Source organism: Coccinella septempunctata, chromosome 4 (genome assembly GCF_907165205.1).
Source record: "Coccinella septempunctata chromosome 4, icCocSept1.1, whole genome shotgun sequence".
In the NCBI taxonomy this organism is placed as follows: Eukaryota; Metazoa; Arthropoda; class Insecta; order Coleoptera; family Coccinellidae; genus Coccinella; species Coccinella septempunctata.
In genome coordinates, this window is record NC_058192.1 from 37,880,769 (window position 1) to 37,907,171 (window position 26,403).

The window sequence follows — 26,403 nt, forward strand, 5'->3', positions numbered from 1 at the left end:
TCAAGCGTTCTCCAAGCGAAGGAATCTTTACGCTGCGTACATAGACTACAAAAAAGCATTCGATTCTATACCTCACGAATGGCTCTTGACGATCTTGAAGATTTACAAGGTGGATCCCAATATTGTTAAGTTCCTGAAAAACGCCATGTCAACCTGGCGTACTAGTCTTCAAATGAAAGCAGCAGATTGCTATGTTCCAGGAAATTGAAGGACTTCGAAAATATTTCTTGGGCAAGGCAGCTTCGTCAGAACTCCATCGAGTAGTTTGTGTTGCTGATACTTCTACACCGTTAAAGCCACACCAGGATCACTTGGAAACCGTCGAACACTCTACAGAAAGTAAAATGCAGAAACTGATTGGCAAACCTTTGCATGGGAGGCACCAGAATGAGGTCAACCATGATTACGTCGACATATCTGCGTCGAACTACTGGTTGACTTCCGGAAGGTTGTTTCTTGAGACAGAGGTCTTCATGCTCGCCATCCAGGATCAGGTGATTCCAACAAGAAATTACATGAAATACATCGCCAAAAGATATAAAGACCATCCCTATTGTCATTTCATCTACAGGCCTGATACCGAAGAAACTACTAGAGAACTTGAGGAGACTTCAGTTGGACGAAAATGTTTATAAAGTCATGCAGAAGGCGGTACTGCTCGGAACGGCGAGAACTGTACGCAAGTACATGGGGAATGCAGAGGAACACCGTCTGCTCCGACAGGAAGTGCGGGTGGAGCAGGAATCCAACCTACAGCAGGGAGGTGAGGAGCGACCCGGACCCGACCACCACCACGAGCCCGAAAACCTGGAAAGGGCTCCAACAGAGCTTAATCCTTTCGATATCTGAGATATCTGGGATAAGTGAATTTTCCTCTGGAGAGGAGTGTGAAAGCCGCAAGGCTAAAGTCATAGTATTTTATTTGCATTTCAAAGGTTATTACAAATAATAAATAAGGAATGAGGTCAAATCAGATAGATATAGTAAGCTATTTAAAGTTCCTACAACCTATAAAAAATCCATCTAGTGAATAAGGTTCGATGCTAACTAGGAACTGGTATACTTTCTTCTTATAGGCATTGAGTTCTTCAATAGTTCTCAGACTCTCTGGAAGTGAGTTATATAACTTTATACACATATATTTACTATTGCATCCCACGTATATCCTGGTAAAATGAAATAATGTGCAGGATCTAATCCATAAGTGTTATAGCAGCTCGATCGAAATTGTTCAAATACGTCAGCCAGCAATAGAATGTTTTCATGTAGAGATCGCTGTATTCGCCCAAATTCTGACATTTGAATTTACTCCACACAAGTTGTGCTCTCTCATATTTTCTTCGTGGACATTTCCTACCATCCAATTTGTTATAGAATGCTTCAATAGGTGGAAGAGAAGTTTCATCGAATCGGACATAGGAATCGATATAATCATATGGCATTACCTCTTTGTTCGTAAGAAGACTGATATGTTCTTCAGATTTCTCAGGAAATTATGATTTCAAATTCGGAAACTCTTCTAAATAGGACGCTGGTTTGTCTAAAGAGGAAGCCATGAATCGGAAACTATCAATGAATCGGAAATTAATGTGATAATCATCATAGTGTTTGGTGAAACTGATATATTTCTCCTTAGTTATCGGTAACAAATCGATTTTTCCTTCCATTCTTGTGGCAATATGTTGTATCAGAAAATTAGCGTCATAAACACTCAGGTTGTGAAATACTACAGGAATCATGTGACTATTCTTATAATTTATTTTACACATCTCATGTGCTGCTCCACGGTAATTACTTTCGGGGATAAGATGATTATGATCTCTTACTTTTTTTATCTTCAAGTTTGAACATTTCTTCACAAATATGACAGTGAGTTGCCTTCCGAAATTCGACTTCCTGTTTTGGCGTCATACCGATATCGTAGGGACATAGGAAAACTTAGTCAACGTCTCCGGCAAATTGATTGATCTCATCTGCAAACCATTTCATGCAATTTAATTAGGACCTCGATGAGAACGATAAAACATATGATCAACATATGTCGAACGAGTAAGACGTGTTTTCCTCACTGTCCTTAGAATATTAATTATTGTGCAGAATTCAAGTAAATAATTGCTGTCAGTGATTTTTGAATGAACTACAGTTTCACTTACATCGTCGACACATATAAAAATTATTCAGATCAGAAATAGTAAAATGGTTCTACTTCGAGGTGACCTTGATGAAATCCGCAAGAATGTGTCGAAACAAATCCAACTCGCAGTTCTCAGTGAAGAATTCCAGAATAAACTCATCGAGTCTCTTTTAATGAAGATTGAGGAAAAATTTGATGATCGATACAAGAAAATTGAGGATAATGTCAGAAATCTAAACGCTGAGGTCGAGTCGTTAAGATATGAAAATGACAATTTGAAAAGAAGTCTCGACGCCCAGGAACAATACTGCAGAAATCGTAACATCCGTATATTCGGATTAAAACAAGAAAAGGATGAAAATCTGTTTTCAAGAATTCAAAAAATTTTCATTGAGAAATTGAACGTGGAAATAAACAGTTTTGATGTTGAAATCTGTCACCGAGTCTCTTCTGAGGGAGATCGGCCACCGAATGCGAAGTTGCGCGAAGCTGAGCATTTTCAGTACTAATATAATTGACAAGCTACGAATCGAGTGACGTACCTCGTGATTTAGCATTGAAAAAGCACAGCTTCGCGCAACTTCGCATTCGGTGGCCGATCTCCCTAAAGGTGATAAGGACGGTAGACCGCCAGCAGTTCTTATGCAGTTTCGAAACGTAAACACACGGCTTTGTTTACTAAAACAACGGAGACTTTTGAAGAATACTGGGGTCACTATGAAAGAAGATCTTACTCAATTCAGACTGAGGCTTTATAAAGTTGCCGTGAAGGAGCTCGGTGGAAAAAATGTCTGGTGCCTCAATGGAAACATTTATGGTAGAATTGATGGACACTCTCGTCGTATTGAAAAGGAGGGTTGTTGTGGTCGGAACTAGGAAATAGTAGCATATGAAAACAATATATAGTTGTCAATTAATAATTTATCAATTTGTCATAATATGTTGAAATAATAAAACGATAAGTTCAGTATAAGTATTTTGATCTGAACATTTGGTGACCCCGACTATTATGGATACCAAGAAAAGAACCCAGAGAAGTAGTGCTGGTTTAAATGAAAGTTTATCGCAAGATTTTGTATGGCCCAAGAAATTTGGAAAGAAAAAGGTGCCTCTGCAGGAACAGGCTTGCTGCCTGTTCCTGCAATCAGTCGACGATAATTGTTTCAGTAAGCCCATGAATGGAAAGTCTTTAAATGAAAATAAGTATTCAGAAAATCGGCTTGTGACAAGTGTCACTCATGACAGACAAGAAGAGAAGAAAGAAATGTCACCCTCTTCGGAAAAAACATGTTTATCGAACATTTCTAAGAAAACTAGGACGAGTTTAACTTCTAGGAGATTGTCAATAGAAGCAGAAAAAAAGCGCCAACAGTTAGAGATGGAAATTGATCAAATGAAGTCTGAAATGAAGCGAAAAGAAAATGAGATTAAATTGATAAATATGGAAGAAGATTTGAGACGAGATGAAATGAAATCATTAACTGAAAAGTCAACAATTTCTGGAATTATCCACAGTGGAAATGAAATAGAAGAAAAATATGAGAAATCCGTTAAAAAATCAACTGCTCAATGGGTTGATAATTTGCCAGAAAAATTCGATGAAATAGAAAACTTATCAGTAATATCACAAGGTTATGGAAAACCTAGTGAAGACATAAAATTACTTTGTCAAACCTTAACAGATGTATTACAATCGGTTGGAATATCTAATAACCAACGTAAAGAAAATTGTTGTGGTGATGTTCTTACACATAAAAATATCTCTGACAGAGATTTTCCATACTTTGATGGAAGACTGGCCCATTTTCATTAGACATTTTCGAAATGTTATATCATTGTGCAAATATACAGATGTGGAAATAGTGCTCAAATTAAGAAACTGTCTCAAGGGAGCTGCTAAGCATGCTGTATCTGGTCTTATGCTGACAAATGATGTGGAAAAGAAGTAGAAGGACCTAAAACTTGGTATTTACCTCATTTTTCAGTAGTAAATCCTATGAAGTAAAAGGTCAGAATTGTGTTTGATGCTGCATCTAAATCGCATGGATTGAGTCTGAACGACGTACTTTTAGCAGGCCCTGACCAACTACAATCGCTAGTGAAGATTTTGTGGACCTTTCGACAAAGAAGAATTGCCTTTTGTGGTGATGTTCCTGAGATGTTCCACAGAATAATGGTTCGAGAGCAAGATAGAAGTCCTCAGAGAATATTATGGAGAAATTTAGAAACAGGTAAAAATCCTGAAGTGTTTGAACTCAATGTTATGACTTTCGGAGCGGAATGCTCACCAGCTTGTGCTCAATTTGTAAAAAATTACAATGCACAGAGATACGCTGAACAAGAGGTCCAAGATACAATAATACAAAAATTTTATGTAGATGACTTTGTTGAGTCGAAAGATACAGAGACAGAAGCTATAGAAATAATTGAAAAAGTAAAAGGAACAATGAGCTTAGCTGGTTTTGAGGTTGTCAATTGGTTATCAAATTCTAAATTGGTTCAGAACATTTCTAATGATGCGGATGAAGATAAGAATATTTCTGAAGAAGTAACAATTCAAAGAGTTTTAGGAATTTGGTGGAACACACAAACCGATGAACTGTCCTTCAAAATCGAAATGGAGAAATTTCATGGGATTAAACCAACTAAAAGAAATATTTTGAAATCAGTAATGTCTATATTTGACCCTCTTGGTATGATCTGCTCTTACATTGTAGTAAAAGGGAAGATTTTGATGCAGCACATTTGGCAAGCCGGAGTTAGCTGGGACGAAGAAATTGCCCATAGTTTTGGAGAAAGATGGAAAAAATTTTTGGTTCAAATCAGTAAAGTTTCAGAAGTTCGGATACCAAGATGTTATAGCCTATTGATACCTCAGGCAGATATGATTGAACTGCACACTTTCTCTGACAGCAGCAAAGAAGCCTTTGCAGCTGTAACTTATCTGAGAATTAAGTCTGAAGAAAAAATTGAGATTTCGTTAGTTAGTTCTAAAACAAGAGTAGCTCCATTAAAACCCATATCAATACCAAGGCTAGAACTTCAGGGTGCAGTTTTAGGTTGCAGATTATCAACAACCATTTCAAAATCTTTGGAGATTCCTATACATAGAACCTACTTCTGGACATATTCAACTTGTGTTTTGGGACTGATAAGAAGTGATGGAAAAAAGTTTAAACAATTTGTGGCTCAACGTATAGGGGAGATAAGAGAAAAAAGTTGTTCCAAAGATTGGAATTGGATCCAGTGGATCAGAACAAAATCCAGCTGACTTAGCTACAAGAGAAAACTCAACACAAAATTTAGACCTCTGGCTACAGGGACCTAGTTTTTTGAAATCATCTGAAGACACTTGGGAGGTTCATGGTGTAAAAATTGATATTGAAATCGAAAATTCATCAGTTATGAATGAAGAATGCTTACCTTCCAGATGCATGGTAATCAAACAACCTATAGAAACGACAGTTCTTCCAGATGTTCAAAGATTTTCGAAATTCAATCGTTTAATAAAGAGTACAGCAACAGTTCTCAGGGCAGTGGAAATTTTTAGATATTCGATCTCAAAAATTAATTCGGCAAATATATCAAAGGAGAAAAATATTACGAATGAAGATATGAAAAAAGCTTTGGAATTATTCATCAAGAAATCACAGTTCGATTGTTTTGGGAAAGAAATTGAGGACTTGAAAAAGGGAAGAAAATTGATAAAAAAAGTGTACTAAATTCGCTCTCCGTACAAGTAAAACATGATTTGTTACTCCTGCGGGGGCGGACCAATTTATCACCAGAGTTGAATGAAAATACCAAGGAACCGATTATTTTATCTGCAAAACACAGATTCACTCGCTTATTGATAGAACATTATCATGAAAAATATAACCATCAAGGAATCGAAACCATCTTGAATGAACTGCGACAGAAATACTGGATTTTAAATGCAAGATCAGCATTGAAATCAGTTCTGAAGACGTGTAATAAATGCAAACGAGAAAGATCTAAACCTGCGCCACCGTTGATGTGACAAATTCCAGACGTTAGATTAACAAAAGGGAACAGAGCTTTCGTGAATACTGGAATGGACTATTTCGGTCCAATCATGGTCAAGATTGGAAGACGAACTGAAAAACGTTGGGGTGTGTTATTTACATGTCTCGCCGTGCGAGCCATTCATCTGGAGTTAGCACACACCATGACAAGTAGTTCTACTATACAAGCTATCATGAGGTCCACGGCGAGAAGAGGAACTCCGGAAATGGTAATCTGCGATAATGGAACTAACTTGAAAGGTGCTTCTCGAGAATTGAAAAAAGAACTGGAGAAATTGAATATAAATGAGATAGAAGAAATATCATTATCGAAAGGTATCACGTTCAAGTTCAATTCACCTGCTGCGCCCCACATGGGTGGCGTGTGGGAAAGATTAGTTGGATCAGTAAAAAGAGTTATAGGCAAAATTTTATATCAGCAAAATTTAAGAGAAGAAACTTTGCTCACATTCCTCGCAGAAGCTGAATATATTGTGAACTCAAGACCCTTGACGAGAGTATCTTCAGATCCAGACGATTTGGAATCAATTACACCAAATCATTTTCTTTTTGGATCTTCTGATGGTTTAGGACCCCCACTACCACAGATGATGGATGGAAGAATAATTCGAAAGGAATGGGAAAAATCACGAGCCCTGACAGAGTCATTTTGGAATCGTTGGGTTAAAGAATACCTGCCAACTCTTACGAAAAGAAGCAAATGGATAAACGATCGAAAACCAATTGAAATCGGAGATATAGTATTGATAGTAGATGATTCAATGTCTCGATTCAATTGGAAATTAGGAAAAGTTATCAGAACGCATCATGGCATCGACAACAGGATAAGAGTGGTAGATGTGAAGACGGCCACCCAGGAATATCGTCGACCAGTACATAAAATTTGTCGTTTGGAAATTCAATGATAATTTTATGCTGGGCTGGAGAAATGTTGTGGTCGGAACTAGGAAATAGTAGCATATGAAAACAATATATAGTTGTCAATTAATAATTTATCAATTTGTCATAATATTTTGAAATAATAAAACGATAAGTTCAGTATAAGTTCAGTATAAGTATTTTGATCTGAACAAGGGTGATATTCCTATTTCAGTGGGGGAGTCGTGATTGTATGTACTTGATGCTGAGTTCTAATGATTGTTATATTGCTATTTTTGTTGTTGTTGCTGACTACTTTCCTAAATTTTACATTCATTAGATTTCTTTGCACATTGTGAAGAGGTTGAAATTGATGATTGACGGGACGTGTGGGGTTCATGGGCTTTTGATCTTTCACAGTTGTTATTGATTTATTTTAAATGCTTTCTTATAGCTATATAAGGAGAAATTCTCTGCTCGTTTTGCTTATTATTCTATTTTTTGTTGAATCGCAACTAGGGGATGAAGATACATATTGCTCATATAAATGTGAGATCGTTGGTAGCGAATTTTGGACCATTTCGAGATCAAACTTTGCATCAGAATTTTTGATATTGTGGCTGTTACAGAGACATGGTTGAGCGACGATGTTTTGGTTGACTCTGTTGGTATGGGAGATTATAGATTCTTCGAGCACAATAGAGACGGTCGTCGAGGAGGTGGAGTGGGTGTCTATCTCAGAGATGGCATTGAGGGTACGATTTTGTGACTACATTGAGTATACGTATATGGATTAAAGCTGTCATCGAAAATCAATCTTATATCATTGGTGTTGTTTATAGGCCCCCGAGGTCAGATATACAGCAGTTTTTCTCCCATCTGGAGGATATCGTAAGTAATACTTTTACAGAATATGATAATATAGTATGCTTGGGTGACTTTAATATCAATATGTTGGATGTGAATGCAAGCTCGTCTGTAAGTTTGGACAATATTTTTCTTTCATTCGATATGAATCAGCTGATCAGGGCTCCTACGCGAGTTTCGGTTAGTTGTGTGTCATTGTTGGACTTAATTTTCACGAATCTAGAAGATGTTAGCGATGTGAATGTAATCGATGGTGCTATTTCGGATCATTTCACAGTATGTTTCAAGTTTTCTATCAATGAGTCCGTAACGCAGCCTGAGTTCTTTTTTTCCAGGGATCTGAAGAGAATCGATTTAGAGAGATTTCAGAGGGATCTCGAGCGGCTTCCACTCGACGATATATTTTATTTATCCAGTATAGATGACAAAGTGAATTTAATGAATTCTTGTATTTTGAATATTTTTAATAAGCATGCACCAGTGAGGAAAAATAAGAAAATTAGAGACCGTTCATATGCTCCGTGGATAACTGATAACATAAAGCTATTGCAAAGACTAAGAGGGAGGGCACTAAGGGTTTTCAGGGAGACAAGAAGTCCTGGCTCGTACGAATATTACAGAGAATTACGGAACTTTACAACCAATGCGGTGAGATGTGAGAAAAAAGCCTATATGGCTCAAAAGTTTGCATCTTGTAATGCAGCGCAGGGTTGGTCTGAGCTGAGAAAACTTAACTTAGTAAAAAAGAAAAAATATGGAATCCCATCAAACTTCAATAATGTAGAAGAGATAAACAAGCATTTTGTGAGCGCTTCCGCCAGATCTAGCTCACCAAAGCCGGAAATCTTAACCTTTTATCAAAATAATTTATTACCACAAGATAAACCAAAGAACGAATAATGGCAACACAAATAAAACAGTATCTTAGGGCGAATAATATATTACCGCAGAATCAGTCAGGTTTTAGAAAGGGGTATAGTTGTGAAACTGCTTTAGCAAATGTTGTGGATGATCTTCTTGCTGCTCGGGATCGTAATGAAATTTCAGTATTAGTGCTACTTGACTTCAGTAAGGCCTTCGACCTAATAAACCACCAAATTCTATTGTCCGTTTTGCATTACAGTGGATTCAGTGCTGAGGCATGTACAATGATTAAGTATTTTTTGAGTAATCGTGTTCAGCGGGTGGTTTATGGGGAAGAGATTGGTTGGATTTGCATGCTGGGGTTGTTCAGGGGAGTATTTTGGGGCCAATAATGTACACGATATATACATCGAGATCTCCTAATTCATTGAGTCGATGTCGGTAGCTGACGATACGCAGATTTATTATTCTTTCCCTGAGAACGAGGTAGGGTCTGCTATGGAGATTCTCAATCGTGAGTTGGAGTCATTTTGTAGGTGAGTTTGTGATCATTCTCTTATGTTGAACCCGGACAAGTCGACTGTCTTGATTTTTAGAAATGATTCACAAATAGATAAAGTGAAGAATACGGCATCAATAAGACTAGGTGGAGTCTCACTCTCATTTTCTGACACTGGTAAAAGTTTGGGTCTCATATAATAATAATAATAATAATAATGCCCGAATCGACGCAATTAAACGAGAACTTCAGCGTCCGCTAGCAATGGAGAATAACACCAACACCTCTGATGAAGTTCACATACCTGGGCAACAACACCCAGAAGACATTGATACTGAAAGTCCTTCTTGCAAAGCAAATGAGCCTGAACACCAGGACGATAGGGAAGAGCTCCACCGACAAGTTGACTCTGACATGAGGAGATACTTTGCCGAACTGGAAGGAACAGATCCTCTTCATCGAGTAGCACCTCCACGACTCAATACATCCAAAAAACTGTCACTTATAATCGACATCTTGAATAAGGACGTTTTACCTGAATACCTACAGAACGGAAGTTCATTGGAATATCTGCATCTAGTTTTTCACTGTGCAGCGCTGACGACAGCGAAAACCATGGGGGCAAAAATTCGCCAAACGAACAACGATGGTCCAAAATTACACAAATTACACGCGCCAGCATGGCAGAAACGTCTTCAACACAAAACAGAAAGGCTAAGAAGAGACATTGGACGACTGACGGAGTACTTGAACGGGAATCGAGGAAGAAAGGTTGTGAAAGCTGCCAAAGAAATCATGGATAGAAACAGGACACACACAGAACGAGAGACGGAGAATGCTACAGCTCACCATTGCCTCGACACTCTGAAGCAAAAATTAAGTCTGTATGCAGAACGCTTGAGGAGATATAAAAGCAATTATAGCCGGAAAAGAGACAATAATTCATTCTAAAAGTCGGAAGAATCTTTCTACCGGTCACTCACATCGTCGGATGGAGAAAATGGAAAGTTACCACCAAAGGAAGCCATTGAACAATTCTGGACCGAACAATTATCAACAAAACCTCAGTTCAATGGAGATACCGGATGGATTGAAGATGAAAAATCTGAAGCTATAAAATATGAGCCGATGCAGCATGACATGATCACAATTGAAGAAGTAAAATCAGCTATCAGAGGACTGCACAACTGGAAAGCACCTGGGCCTGATGGATTACAGAACTTCTGGATCAAGAAACTTTGGATCATGCATGACAAATTGACCTCCGCAATAAATGATGTCATTGAAAATCCTGAAAGAATGCCAGTATTCCTTACACATGGCACAACATACCTGTTACCTAAAGACAGAAGACCCATCCAAGTACCGACCGATCACATGTCTTCCAACGATGTACAAATTAATCACATCGTGCATATCAAACCGAATTCACAACCATTGCGAAAGAAATAACATCATCGCCATGCAACAGAAAGGATGCACCAAAGACAGCCGAGGGTGCAGAGAACAACTAATAATAGATTCAGTTATCTGCAATCAAGCGTTCTCCAAGCGAAGGAATCTTTACGCTGCCTACATAGACTACAAAAAAGCATTCGATTCTATACCTCACGAATGGCTCTTGACGATCTTGAAGATTTACAAGGTGGATCCCAATATTGTTAAGTTCCTGAAAAACGCCATGTCAACCTGGCGTACTAGTCTCCAAATGAAAGCAGCAGATTGCTCCATTACAACAGGACCTATTCCAATAAGACGCGGAATTTTCCAAGGAGACTCGCTGAGCCCTCTGTGGTTCTGCATGGCCCTGAATCCCTTGTCTCATAGATTGAATTCTACGGACTACGGATTTTCCATCAAGAGCGGCAGTAGAACTATGATGAAACTGAATCATCTCCTTTACATGGACGATTTGAAACTCTTCGCATCTACCAAAAAACAAATGCAACTGATGCTGAAAATGGTGGAAGGATTCTCGGAAGACATCAAAATGAAGTTTGGACTAGAAAAATGTCGACTGCTAAACATAACGAGAGGGAAAATAGAAGATGGTACGTTCAAACTCAAGGAAGGTGCAGAAATTGAAGCATTAAAGGAAGGAGACACATACAAGTATCTAGGCATAAAACAGGCAAGAAAAATCAATCAGACTCAGATGAAGAAAGAATTAACGGAGGAGTTTACCCGAAGATTGAGGAGGATAATGAGAACTGGTCTTAACAGCAAGAATCTGATAAAAGCGATTAACACCTACGCTTGCTCGGCGCTGAGCTATTCATTTGGTATTATCTCTTGGACGACCACCGATTTAGCAGCTTTACAGAGAAAAATAAGGACGATGCTGACTAAACACAATAAACATCACCCCAAAAGCTCAATAGAACGGACAGAGCTGCCACGACATCTTGGGGGTAGAGGAATTGTTGATTTGTCCAACCGTATGTCCCAGGAAATTGAAGGACTTCGAAACTATTTCTTGAGCAAGGCAGCTTCGTCAGAACTCCATCGAGTAGTTTGTGTTGCTGATACATCTACACCGTTAAAGCTACACCAGGATCACTTGGAAACCGTCGAACACTCTGCAGAAAGTAAAATGCAGAAACTGATTGGCAAACCTTTGCATGGGAGGCACCAGAATGAGGTCAACCATGATTACGTCGACATATCTGCGTCGAACTACTGGCTGACTTCCGGAAGGTTGTTTCCTGAGACAGAGGGCTTCATGCTCGCCATCCAGGATCAGGTGATTCCAACAAGAAATTACATGAGATACATCGCCAAGGATGCCTCAGTGGCGGACGATAGCTGTCGTTATGGCTGTGCGACACATGAAACTATCCAGCACATCACCGGGGGATGTCAGAAGTTCGCGGGCACGGAGTACAAAAATAGACATGATGCTGTTGCCAAGATTCTTCACCAAGAATTGGCACTAAAACACCAACTTCTAACTTCGAAAAGGATTCCTTATTACAATTACCATCCGGATGCTGTGCTGGAAAACGAACATCACAAGCTCTACTGGGATCGCACTGTTCTCACAGACCGGAAAATAGCCCACAATAGACCAGACCTCATATTGCTCAATAAGGATGAGGACACAGCACTATTCATCGACGTGGCAATTCCAAATAATAACAATCTTCTAGATAGACACACTGAAAAAATTTCAAAATACAGAGATCTCGAGGAACAAACCAGAAGACAGTGGAAGCTGAAAGATATAAAGACCATCCCTATTGTCATTTCATCTACAGGCCTGATACCGAAGAAACTACTGGAGAACTTGAGAAAACTTCAGTTGGACGAAAATATTTATAAAGTCATGCAGAAGGCGGTACTGCTCGGAACGGCGAGAACTGTACGCAAGTACATGGGGAATGCAGAGGAACACCGTCTGCGCCGACAGGAAGTACGGGTGGAGCAGGAATCCAACCTACAGCAGGGAGGCGAGGAGCGACCCGGACCCGACCACCACCACGAGCCCGAAAACCTGGAAAGGGCTCCAACAGAGCTTAATCCTTTTGATATCTGAGATATCTGGGATAAGTGAATTTTCCTCTGGAGAGGAGTGTGAAAGCCGCAAGGCTAAAGTCATAATAATAATAATAATAATAATAATGATAATAATAATAATAATAATAAGGATGACACGCAAAATCGTGAAGCGTTCCACAATTTTTCCCCGCACGGGGGTACTACTTAGTAGTATACGGGTGTGACAACCCCGCGGACCCCGGTCACTCTCAGCCGATGTCGGAAAGAAATCAGCTAAGCCTCGGAAAACAGTCGCTGCCTGGGGATCGTCAGGGCACGTCTGGAGTTGGTGCTGGACGTGACAGCATGCGGGACACCAACGGCAGAACGCTGAGAAGGCGGGCGCCTGCCACACAAAAAGCTACGCCTTTAGACGAGGAGGACATCGACGAGGAGAGAGTTCAGGTTGTCGGTCGCATAGGGATTCAAAGCTCGCAAGAGCACCCCGTAGTCGGAACCGGCAGCCGAAACAGGACAGCACAAAGGGGACGCCACAAGTGGACGCCCGAGCAGCATAGCCTGCTGTCTGCGCTATACAGAAGATCAGGACCCGACAGAAGGGGATACATGAATAGGCTGCATGGTCTGTGGTGCGAAAATTGTCCAGACCTCAACTACATGACGCAGCAAAACCTGAGAGATCAGATCAGTCATCTCAAAAGAAGAGGAATCTTGCAGCGGTCTCGAGAGCAAGGAAGGTTGGAACAACAAGCTGAGGAGCAGGTGACAGATGCTTTGAGCCAACATCAGCAATTGACGGTTGACATAACTCAAGAACAAGCTGTAGCCCTTTTGAGTGATATCGCGGGCCGAACCAGGACTGGTACACGCCCCAACAGGCCAATAACGGAACATGTGAGAGATGTTCCAGATATAGAACGCGCTGAAGAGCAGGTGACAGATGCTCCGGACCAACAACACCAAGCGATGACTCACAGAAGTGAAGCTGCAGCCCTGGAAGCAAGGCCAAGAACGGAACAAGTGAGAGAAGTTCCAGAGATAGAACTAGCTGGAGAGCAGGTGACAGATGCTCCAGACCGACAGCAACAAAGGCCAAGGACAGTGAGAGATTCATCAGAGTTAGTCGACAATACAAAAGAGGCATTTGAGGCTGCCGTGGAGACCCACTGATCAAACCCACCCGGATAAAATCAAGACACAAGGCTGAAGATCTAGCCGTTTTGAATAGCATCATTCAAGATCATCTTAACGAGACCTGTTCACTGGAAGAGGTGGAGGCTGCAGTGAGAGCAGCCGCTTATCTACTATGTCCACCGAAAAGTACAGCTGCGAATAATAATAATAATAAGCATAGGAAAAGGCTGAATCGACTTGACATCAAAATAAAATCAATGAGGCAGCAGGCATCTTGGTACCAATGTGTCATAGATGTTATGAAAGGAAAAACTAAACCGAGCAAGAGAATGAGGGAGATGATTGAGGAGCTTCGTGCTATACATGGTACTGTTAACTTGCCCACAGTCCATCTACTGAAGCAGAAAGCTGTAGATAAAATAAGATCACTTGCAGCAGCACGAAAGAAATTGATAAGGAGAAAAAGATGGATCGAAGATAACAACACCTTCACCGCGGAACCATCGAAATTATTTCAACCTCAACAGCAAGAGGTGCAAAACCCACCATCACCTCAGGACGTCGAAGAGTTTTGGAAAAGCCTGTACGAACAACCAGTGTGACGAGGCAGATTTTACCCCGCCACGAAAAGGAAATTTCTCTACCGATACTTTCTTAATAGGACCTGACAATCGAAGTATTTCGGAAGAAAACCGTTAAATTATCATAGGGGGGATTTACCGATTGATTTCATGTCATTGTTTTCCTCCGACCAGTCCCATATTTGTAGCGGAGACCGAATATATCTTGTTTTCAGAATTCATATATTTCAGAATTCTTTCCGTTGAACCGTACTTTTTCTGACTCGAAAAAGGTCTTTCAACTTGTTCCGTTTTTCCTTCTCTTCAATTGTTTCTGTCTCTTTCCGAGCCCGTTGATTTACCGAACAATTTGAGTTTATCCAATGGGGGACTGAGTTACCCATGGTGGGGACAATTTTCCGGGGTACCTACTTCTTCGAGTTCCGTCGCTGAAGGTCAAGATCAGTATGAATCGTTGTTGAGAGTTGAACGAGTGAGGTGATTGTCAAGTGAAAACCGTACTTACGAGACACAAAGGAATTTCTAAGGCAAGTGATATTTGAAATTATTACCGCTTCATTGCACCTTTATGGAATAATATTCTCTCTAGACTTGTGCTTGGCTGAAAACCGTGAGCTAACCATTTCCTGCTGTATATAGCTTTCCGTTACCGTAGGGTAGCATTTGGGTCCCAGGAGGACGTTGGGCCCCCTGATTTTTCCGATTCCTGAATATTTGACCGTTTCATCCCGATTTCCAACCGTTTGAATTATAGTTATAGGTTAGATTCGCCGAGCATAGAGTTGGGATTCCATAACCGTCAAATACCCTCACCGCCGGACTCTGTGGCCGCTGTTTGACAGTCAGCCAGCTTGAGGTCACCGAGAGAGAGAGAGACCGAAAGACACCGGATCATAGACAAACCACCGAGACAGAGATAGAGGGCGTACCCCGGTGAACTGGTGTTTTTAAATTTTGGCCTGACTGAATTCCGTTTATTATTTTTAAAACCGTTCGTACTTTTCATTCAATTGTGTCTTGCCTTAGTTGAAATATTTTTCCGAAACCGTGCATGTTTCTTTGCACTTAGTTTAATTGAGACTTGACTTACTTCCGTATATTTCCGAAACCGTCCATTTTCCTGAAGTGAAAGTTTGCCAGCCGTCCTGCGCCGACCAGACACAGCCGTTGACGTCCACGATTTAGTGTACCTGTTTTTTTTCTTTTGTGTACAGTGTACTATTTTAATAGAAATAAATAGTTGAACATTTATTTTTGTTGCCAATTATTTTGCCAGTGAGAGTCTATTTATTAAATCAGTTTCATCTAAGAGTTTAGTTAGAAGAGGTAAGTACTCTTTCTGACGCCTAAAGAACGTTGAAAAGCAGACACTTAGAAGACGCTACCGCCTTAGTCTTCATCGATACCCTTCTCCACTGATACTCAAGTCTACCCGGGCTCTCCAATTCTTTGGGGATTCTGTGAGAGACGTGGGGTTTGACTGATTGCCCCACTGGCGCCCGAGCAACCGTAAGGAGCTGCCAGAGTACGAAAAGTCTAACACATCTGGCGCCCGAGCAGGGACTTCTGCTGTCTGTGAGTAGTTCCTGTTACCGTTACCGTCCGTACCGTTTCTTTATTTTTTTTTCTTTTCGAACCAAAATACTCTACAATGGCAAATTGGTAACAGTTCTTTATTTCTTGTATATATTCATATAGTACATATTGTAAATATTTCTTCCGAGTTTTTGGTGCCGTAAAAATGGATGTCAACCGACTGAAAAGCGACGAACTTACGTGGGAGTTAGAGGCAAGAGGCTGCACCGTGGGACACACCGTTCAGGAGAAAAGAGCTCAACTGAGAAGGGCCATCCATTCCGACATACCGTTCATTTCAAGAGATGAAATTGACCAGGCACAGGAAATTGGGGTTTGTGGTGCCAAGTTGTTCGACTTGATGGGAGAGATATGTGAGTTCGATTTTAATAATAGAGACAATGAGTTGCAGCGCATTAGGAGCCGGCTACTGCACGTTCAAGGCCGACTGAGAAGTCTATCTCCGGAAGCTGTCAGTCTGCTTCACAAGAAAACCGAGCTGGAGCACTCTCTGAAGATGGCTATGAGATTGCTGGAGAATACTCACTGGTTAGGTGGTATTCCAGAGAACCTGTCAGCCGGCACACCGTCGCTGATTGACCAGGAATTACCGGACTGCGCATCTAGACTTGGTCCAGGTCTGATTCCGTGCTCAACCACCGTTGGAGAAGCAGACCTGTTGAACTTAGGAGAGGATTGTGACATTTCCCGACCGACCACTCATGATGACCGGCTGCAGCAAAACCGACAAGAAGTTTGCAGATTATTAACCGAACAAATTGAACGTACTTTTTTGCAGAAACAACCTTCATACCACCGACCGCCCGCCGACATCCTCCCATTTACCGTTGAACAAGCACTGCCAACCGACCGAACCAGTGAGGAAAACAGACCGCTAATAACATCTCCTGAGTCAAGGCGATTAGCGAGGGAGTTTGCCGAATCAACCAGGAGAGTTTCATTTGCCTCATCTCCTACCGATACCGCTGGGATGAGAGAAGTAAGAAGCGAAGTACCGACGACCAAGGAAGCCGAACTGACGACCGAATACCCGCCGATGAAACCGCCGAAAACCACCGACCATTCCATCGTTCCTACCGTTCCTGTGTGGAAATGGAACCTGACGTTCGATGGGTCAACCAGTGTGACCTCATTCCTGGAGGAGGCTGAGTATCTTGCCGAGGCTAGAAAGGTGAGCCACGAACAGTTATTCGAGTCAATATACGAGCTGTTACGTAGGGATGCAAGAGACTGGTACATTCCCCGGAGAGGCACCTTCACCGACTGGACCGATTTCAAAGAACAACTCCGAGAGGCCTTTCTTCCTCCCGACTACGAGGACATCCTTTTGGAGGAAATCAAGAAACGCACTCAAGGAACCGATGAACGACTCTTGTTGTATGTAACTCGAATGCAAAACCTGTTTCAGAAGCTGACCGTAAAGCGACCGACCGAGGAAGAACAGGTGAATATCATCCGACGACGTTTACTGCCAGAACTGCAAACCGCCCTGGCCTTCCAACCGACTTCAACCATAGAAGAACTGCTCCGAAAAGGAAAAGTTTTTGAATTGGTCAAATGGCAAACTTCTAACTATGCTTTGCCACCGATCCAAAAGAGTCTCATCAACGAACCGCATCTTACCTTCCGAAATCCCTCACCGAACGTCCAACCGATCGGAATGCACCTCAGCACACTGTCCGAACCGTCCGATAAACCGAAACTTGTACAAAACTCTACAGCACGTCAGAGACAAGATGAACCGAAGAATACCGTCCGACCGCCAACCGAAACCCAGTGCTGGAGATGTGGTGGTAAGGGCCATCTACGAGTACAGTGTACATCGAAACCGATACTTTTCTGCTCTCGATGTGGTAAGAAGGGTATAATGTCCAAAGATTGTCAGTGTCCGTTACCGAGAACCCCGGTTATTCCGAAGAAAATCCTTTCTGATAACCGTCCTATAACTAATGTTCTTATAGGAGACAAGGAGTTCCGGGCACTATTGGACACCGGATCAACCAGGTCCTTCATCAGCAGTGAAGTGGCTGCTCACTGCAAGGCCGCTGGAATAAAACCGAATTATGTTAGGGACGTTACCACCACCGTCGCTAACGGAAGTTCTATCCCGATTAAGGAAATGTACACAGCACAGGTTCAGGTTGGATCCGAAAATATTGAGGCTACGTGGTTGTTAGTTTCAGATTTACCGATCAGTGTAGTACTGGGAATGGATGTACTGAGAGCACACGACTTCTCCATCAATCTCCAAACCGCCGAATGCTTTCTGAATGGCAGGTCCCTAAAGGACAAGCCCATGACGCAGGAAGAGCAGAATCAGTTACCGTCACCGTTACCGTCACCGTTACCGTTACCGTCACCGTTACCGTTACCGTTACCGTCACCGTTACCGCTACCGTTACCGACCGAAGGAACCATATGCCTGACCGAGGACAATGTAAGTTGCTCTTGGTACAGGAGGAAATTGGCAGAAGTAAAATCGAATCCTACAGCGTTTCCTGACTACAGGATAGTGTCAGGAAAATTATACCGCCATTTTTGCGATTCCGATGATTTTACAGAGCCAGAATTGGGAAATCCCTGGAAGTTATGTGTTCCGAAAGATGACCGAAAAGAAGTCCTTCTCGAAAACCACGACCGACCGACCGCTGGACACTTGGGAATAGCAGAAACCAAATTTCGCATAGCCCGTAGCTACTATTGGCCAGGAATGTTCCGAGAAATTGCCCAATATGTCCGAAAATGTAGCAAGTGTCACCGATACAAGGTTTCACAGCAAAAACCGGCAAGGAATCATTCCTATGTGGTGGAAGAACCTTGTAAAAAGGACAGATTCTCCAAACGGATGGAATTTAGGCCCATGAGAACAACTGTCCAAAGAGGTGTGTACCAGGCTTCCAAGGAAGATGAAGTGAATTCCCCAAAGCAGGAGTCAACCGAAGACCCCAGAGCATTCTTGAACTTTGATAGGGAAATGCGTTCACCGAACGCCAAATTTTCTACCGAGATTGCTATCAAGGAGGGAGAGAATCACACCGAACCGGATACCGAACCGCAAGTTGCTTACCATGTAAATAACCGTAACCGATTTACCGAAACTAAATTTGTCCGAACTAGATTAACACGAGCCTTCGTCCAGCAAAGTCACTATAACCTACGTCGTAAGGACTGGCGTCATAGGATAGGAGACCAAGTGTACCGAAGAGGGCATTCCTTATCTTCTGCAGTAGAAGGAGTTGCCGCCAAGTTGGCTCCGAAATACTCCGGACCGTATACCGTTGTAGGCATAGTCTCTCCTGTGGTGTATGACATCAAGGATGGCAGTGGTAAGGTTGTAAGACACATCCACATAAACGACCTGAAATCCCCTGGGATTGAAAGGTATATGCCGTTAAGAACCTGACCGAATAATTTTCCAATTTGAAAATCCGAGAAGGCTAAGTCTTCTTACCGACATGGTGGATACGCCAACCGACAGTTTTTTTTAATTACCGTTTGAGTTCATCAGGTCATGAAATGACGCCGAGTTCAATAACCCCGCAGCTTTCACAGGCTGAAACCGACATTTAGAAATACCGCAACGATACCCAGGGGGGTTGAAAAAAAAAAGAATAAAACTTCGTTTTATTTTTTTTTTTTGCCGACGAAGGAGGGGGATGTGACGAGGCAGATTTTACCCCGCCACGAAAAGGAAATTTCTCTACCGATACTTTCTTAATAGGACCTGACAATCGAAGTATTTCGGAAGAAAACCGTTAAATTATCATAGGGGGGATTTACCGATTGATTTCATGTCATTGTTTTCCTCCGACCAGTCCCATATTTGTAGCGGAGACCGAATATATCTTGTTTTCAGAATTCATATATTTCAGAATTCTTTCCGTTGAACCGTACTTTTTCTGACTCGAAAAAGGTCTTTCAACTTGTTCCGTTTTTCCTTCTCTTCAATTGTTTCTGTCTCTTTCCGAGCCCGTTGATTTACCGAACAATTTGAGTTTATCCAATGGGGGACTGAGTTACCCATGGTGGGGACAATTTTCCGGGGTACCTACTTCTTCGAGTTCCGTCGCTGAAGGTCAAGATCAGTATGAATCGTTGTTGAGAGTTGAACGAGTGAGGTGATTGTCAAGTGAAAACCGTACTTACGAGACACAAAGGAATTTCTAAGGCAAGTGATATTTGAAATTATTACCGCTTCATTGCACCTTTATGGAATAATATTCTCTCTAGACTTGTGCTTGGCTGAAAACCGTGAGCTAACCATTTCCTGCTGTATATAGCTTTCCGTTACCGTAGGGTAGCATTTGGGTCCCAGGAGGACGTTGGGCCCCCTGATTTTTCCGATTCCTGAATATTTGACCGTTTCATCCCGATTTCCAACCGTTTGAATTATAGTTATAGGTTAGATTCGCCGAGCATAGAGTTGGGATTCCATAACCGTCAAATACCCTCACCGCCGGACTCTGTGGCCGCTGTTTGACAGTCAGCCAGCTTGAGGTCACCGAGAGAGAGAGAGACCGAAAGACACCGGATCATAGACAAACCACCGAGACAGAGATAGAGGGCGTACCCCGGTGAACTGGTGTTTTTAAATTTTGGCCTGACTGAATTCCGTTTATTATTTTTAAAACCGTTCGTACTTTTCATTCAATTGTGTCTTGCCTTAGTTGAAATATTTTTCCGAAACCGTGCATGTTTCTTTGCACTTAGTTTAATTGAGACTTGACTTACTTCCGTATATTTCCGAAACCGTCCATTTTCCTGAAGTGAAAGTTTGCCAGCCGTCCTGCGCCGACCAGACACAGCCGTTGACGTCCACGATTTAGTGTACCTGTTTTTTTTCTTTTGTGTACAGTTTATTTTAATAGAAATAAATAGTTGAACATTTATTTTTGTTGCCAATTATTTTGCCAGTGAGAGTCTATTTATTAAATCAGTTTCATCTAAGAGTTTAGTTAGAAGAGGTAAGTACTCTTTCTGACGCCTAAAGAACGTTGAAAAGCAGACACTTAGAAGACGCTACCGCCTTAGTCTTCATCGATACCCTTCTCCACTGATACTCAAGTCTACCCGGGCTCTCCAATTCTTTGGGGATTCTGTGAGAGACGTGGGGTTTGACTGATTGCCCCACTGGCGCCCGAGCAACCGTAAGGAGCTGCCAGAGTACGAAAAGTCTATCACACCAGCAAAAACCAGGGATACTCCAGCACTTCCCAGATTCCAGCAGATGTGTGATCAAACCCTACAGCAGAACGACGAACTTTCTGAAATATCAGCCGAAGATATTAGACAAGCCCTTAAGAACAAGAATGATTTCACAGCACCCGGACCAGACGGTATTCAGAACTACTGGTGGAAGAGCTTTCCGGCTACACATAAACACCTGGCAAGATTATTCAGCGGAATGCTGATTCGCCGTGAGCCCATTCCTTCATGGTTGATGGAGGGTAGGACAGTGCTGATACCAAAATCAGGGGACTTAGGGCAACCCAAGAACTATCGCCCAATCACTTGCCTCAATACACTGTACAAGATACTCACAAGTGTTATTCAAGATCGAATTCTGAGGGTTATTGGACCAGTGTGGGACAGTATCTACGAACAGAGGGGAGCAAAGAAAGGAGTGCAAGGATGCAAGGACAACTTGCTGATCGACAAGAGCGTATGCCTAGACGCCAGACATTACAAGCGCGACCTACATACATCATGGTTAGACTACGCGAAAGCATTTGACACCTCGCCGCACGACCTGATCATACGGCTATTAAAAATGCTGAAAGTCCACCCTAACATCATCCATGCGATAGAAAGCATCATTGCGTTGTGGAAAACGAAGTTTGCCATCCGAGCAGAGGGACGAACCGTTTATACGGGATGGGTGAGGTACAGAAGAGGAGTGTTCCAGGGAGATTCGCTAAGCCCGTTATTATTCTGCATAACACTCATGCCACTATCAATTGAGCTGAGGGCAAGCAGAATAGGATACAAGGCCGGTCCACCAGGCAGAAGGAACCACCTGATCTCCCATCTAATGTACGTGGACGACTTGAAACTCTACGCTCCCTCCAGGACCGCACTACAGCAACTATTGAATATCGTTTCCGAGTACACCTCTGCAGTGGGAATGTCATTTGGTTTGGACAAGTGTGCTGTTTTTCATCTCCGCAGGGGAAGGGTTGATGATCCAGGAGAAGATATCCAACTGGAAGATGGAATGACTTTTCGACGTCTGGAAGACGGAGAAACTTATAAGTTTCTCGGGATGAAACAGAGGGGAGTACTGGAGACAACCCAGATAAAGGACGCCTTATCAGCCAGCTACAAGAAGAAGCTGAGAGACATCTGGAAATCACAGCTGTCAGGAAAGAACAAAGTATCAGCTACAAATATGCTAGCCATCCCGATACTTACCTACTCTTTCGGGGTGGTAAACTGGACGGTGAACGAACTCCTCGATCTTGATAGGTCAACAAGAAAAACGATGAACATGAATCGTAGCCTTCACCCAAATAGCTCGATTCAGAGGATATATCTTCCCCGAAGCCAGGGGGGTAGAGGATTGCAATGTTTGGAATATCAACACTATCAACAAACATTGGAAACAGCAGTAAGGGTCCTAAGAAGTGAAGATCCGCTTCTGAAGTTTGTAGCTCAGCATGAACTCGCGAACCACGGAGCCTTCCTATTCCGAGCTGCACAGAGAGCCTTGGAGAAGCTCGGTATAACCGGCGTGTCGATCGATCCTGAGCGTGCTGGAGCACCGATCACTCAAGCGGACCAAAGAAGGCTAGCAAGACTGATCCGGAAGTCTCAGTCGAATACATTACTCGAACATCATATGAGTAAGACCCTGCACTCCATATTTTTCAGGAGTTTAAAAGACCAAGATCTGTCGGAAGAATTGTCTTTCGCCTTTCTAAAGTCGGCTAGCCTTAAGTCAGAGACGGAGGGATTTGTGATGGCGTGTCAGGATGGAGTAATAAATACCAGATGGTATAAAAAGAACATCATGAAAATGGACACCCCAACAACGTGCAGAGCGTGCCATAGTCAACAAGAAACGATTATGCACATTCTTTCCGCCTGCAGAGTCCATGCTCCATCGGGGTATATAGAGAGACACAACGCGGCACTCCGAGTTCTCTACTTCCATCTGAGGGCGGCATATGAGATAGACAAAGAACCGGTGCTACCATATGTGCCTCTGGAGATTGAAGCGGTGGTCCAGAACGAGAAAGCTCGAATATACTGGAACTATCCTGTCTCAACAACACGGCAGATCAATGCAATAAAGCCAGACATACTTCTTTTGGACAAAGAGCTGAAGGAATTGTTCGTCGTGGAATTCTCATCCCCTGCAGAAAACAACATGGTGATGAAGGAAGAGCAGAAAAGGCAAAAATACAAAGATCTTGTTTTCGAGCTTGGAACTATGTACCCGGGTCATAAAGTTAGGATGGTTGTACTGATCATAGGATGTCTCGGAGGAATGAGAGCCAACTACGTGGAAGAATTGAAGATTATTCCGGCCTGCAGATCTTGGGCCGAGATACTAGCGCACAGAATGCAGAAGGCGGTGTTGCTTGGGTCACTGCATATCATCAGATCCCATGAACTCTAGATGCCACTTGCAGCTCATCTCTTTTGTTAAGGGACGCTGCAAGGGCCGGACGAAGAACTTCTCCGTCGAAAGTGTGAGGGGTTTTTAGTGAGTAGCCAAACAAGATCTCGGAGTCTCACACTACCTAGAGTGCGGACCCTCTGGGTGCCCATAAAGGGTTTTCCCCTCACACGAAAGATAAAAAAAAAAAAAAAAAAAAAAAAAAAAAAAAAAAAAAAAAATAATAATAATGATAATAATAATAATAATAAATTTCAAAATACAGAGATCTCGAGGAACAGACCAGAAGACAGTGGAAGCTGAAAGATATCAAGACCATCCCTATTGTCATTTCATCTACAGGCCTGATACCGAAGAAACTACTAGAGAACTTGAGGAAACTTCAGTTGGACGAAAATATCTATAGAGTCATGCAGAAGGCGGTACTGCTCGGAACGGCGAGAACTGTACGCAAGTACATGGGGAATGCAGAGGAACACCGTCTGCTCCGACAGGAAGTGCGGGTGGAGCAGGAATCCAGCCTACGGCAGGGAGGCGAGGAGCGACCCGGACCCGACCACCACCACGAGCCCGACAACCTGGAAAGGGCTCCAACAGAGCTTAATCCTTTTGATATCTGAGATATCTGGGATAAGTGAATTTTCCTCTGGAGAGGAGTGTGAAAGCCGCAAGGCTAAAGTCATAATAATAATAATAAAATAAAAATATTTCTTGAGCAAGGCAGCTTCGTCAGAACTCCATCGAGTAGTTTGTGTTGCTGATAGTTCTACACCATTAAAGCTACAACAGGATCACTTGGAAACCGTCGAACACTCTGCAGAAAGTAAAATGCAGAAACTGATTGGCAAACCTTTGCATGGGAGGCACCAGAACGAGGTCAACCATGATTACGTCGACATATCTGCGTCGAACTACTGGTTGACTTCCGGAAGGTTGTTTCCTGAGACAGAGGGCTTCATGCTCGCCATCCAGGATCAGGTGATTCCAACAAGAAATTACATGAAGTACATCGCCAAGGATGCCTCAGTGGCGGACGATAGCTGTCGTTATGGCTGTGCGACACATGAAACTATCCAGCACATCACCGGCGGATGTCAGAAGTTCGCGGGCACGGAGTACAAAAATAGACATGATGCTGTTGCCAAGATTCTTCACCAAGAATTGGCACTAAAACACCAACTTCTAACTTCGAAAAAGGTTCCTTATTACAATTACCATCCGGATGCTGTGCTGGAAAACGAACATCACAAGCTCTACTGGGATCGCACGGTTCTCACAGACCGAAAAATAACCCACAATAGACCAGACCTCATATTGCTCAATAAGGATGAGGACAGAGCACTATTCATAGACGTGGCAATTCCAAATAATACCAATCTTCTAGATAGGCACACTGAAAAAATTTCAAAATACAGAGATCTCGAGGAACAAACCAGAAGACAGTGGAAGCTGAAAGATATCAAGACCATCCCTATTGTCATTTCATCTACAGGCCTGATACCGAAGAAACTACTAGAGAACTTGAGGAAACTTCAGTTGGACGAAAATATCTATAGAGTCATGCAGAAGGCGGTACTGCTCGGAACGGCGAGAACTGTACGCAAGTACATGGGGAATGCAGAGGAACACCGTCTGCTCCGACAGGAAGTGCGGGTGGAGCAGGAATCCAACCTACAGCAGGGAGGCGAGGAGCGACCCGGACCCGACCACCACCACGAGCCCGAAAACCTGGAAAGGGTTCCAACAGAGCTTAATCCTTTTGATATCTAAGATATCTGGGATAAGTGAATTTTCCTCTGGAGAGGAGTGTGAAAGCCGCAGGGCTAAAGTCATAATAATAATAATAATAATAATAATAATAATAATAATAATAATACAACAATGCAATAAAGCCAGACATACTTCTTTTGGACAAAGAGCTGAAGGAATTGTTCGTCGTGGAATTCTCATCCCCTGCAGAAAACAACATGGTGATGAAGGAAGAGCAGAAAAGGCAAAAATACAAAGATCTTGTTTTCGAGCTTGGAACTATGTACCCGGGTCATAAAGTCAGGATGGTTGTACTGATCATAGGATGTCTCGGAGGAATGAGAGCCAACTACGTGGAAGAATTGAAGATTATTCCGGCCTGCAGATCTTGGGCCGAGATATTAGCGCAAAGAATGCAGAAGGCGGTGTTGCTTGGGTCACTGCATATCATCAGATCCCATGAACTCTAGATGCCACTTGCAGCTCATCTCTTTTGTTAAGGGACGCTGCAAGGGCCGGACGAAGAACTTCTCCGTCGAAAGTGTGAGGGGTTTTTAGTGAGTAGCCAAACAAGATCTCGGAGTCTCACACTACCTAGAGTGCGGACCTTCTGGTCGCCCATAAAGGGAAAGTAAAAAAAAAAAAATAATAATAATAATAATAATTATAATAATAAGAAAGAATTAACGGAGGAGTTAACCCGAAGATTGAGGAGGATAATGAGAACTGGTCTTAACAGCAAGAATCTGATAAAAGCGATCAACACCTATGCTTGCTCGGCGCTGAGCTATTCATTTGGTATTATCTCTTGGACGAACACCGATTTAGCAGCTTTACAGAGAAAAATAAGGACGATGCTGACTAAACACAATAAACATCACCCCAAAAGCTCCATAGAACGGACAGAGCTGCCACGACATCTTGGGGGTAGAGGAATTGTTGATTTGTCCAACCGT

General features: G+C 42.4%; 1 protein-coding gene across 2 annotated transcripts in view; it reads right to left on the reverse strand.

Moving 5' to 3' along the window:
- The window catches only part of LOC123312511 (ras-like GTP-binding protein RhoL), a 340,108-nt gene that overhangs the window by 267,663 nt on the left and 46,042 nt on the right, over window positions 1-26,403 (reverse strand). The gene's annotated exons all lie outside the window — the stretch shown is intronic.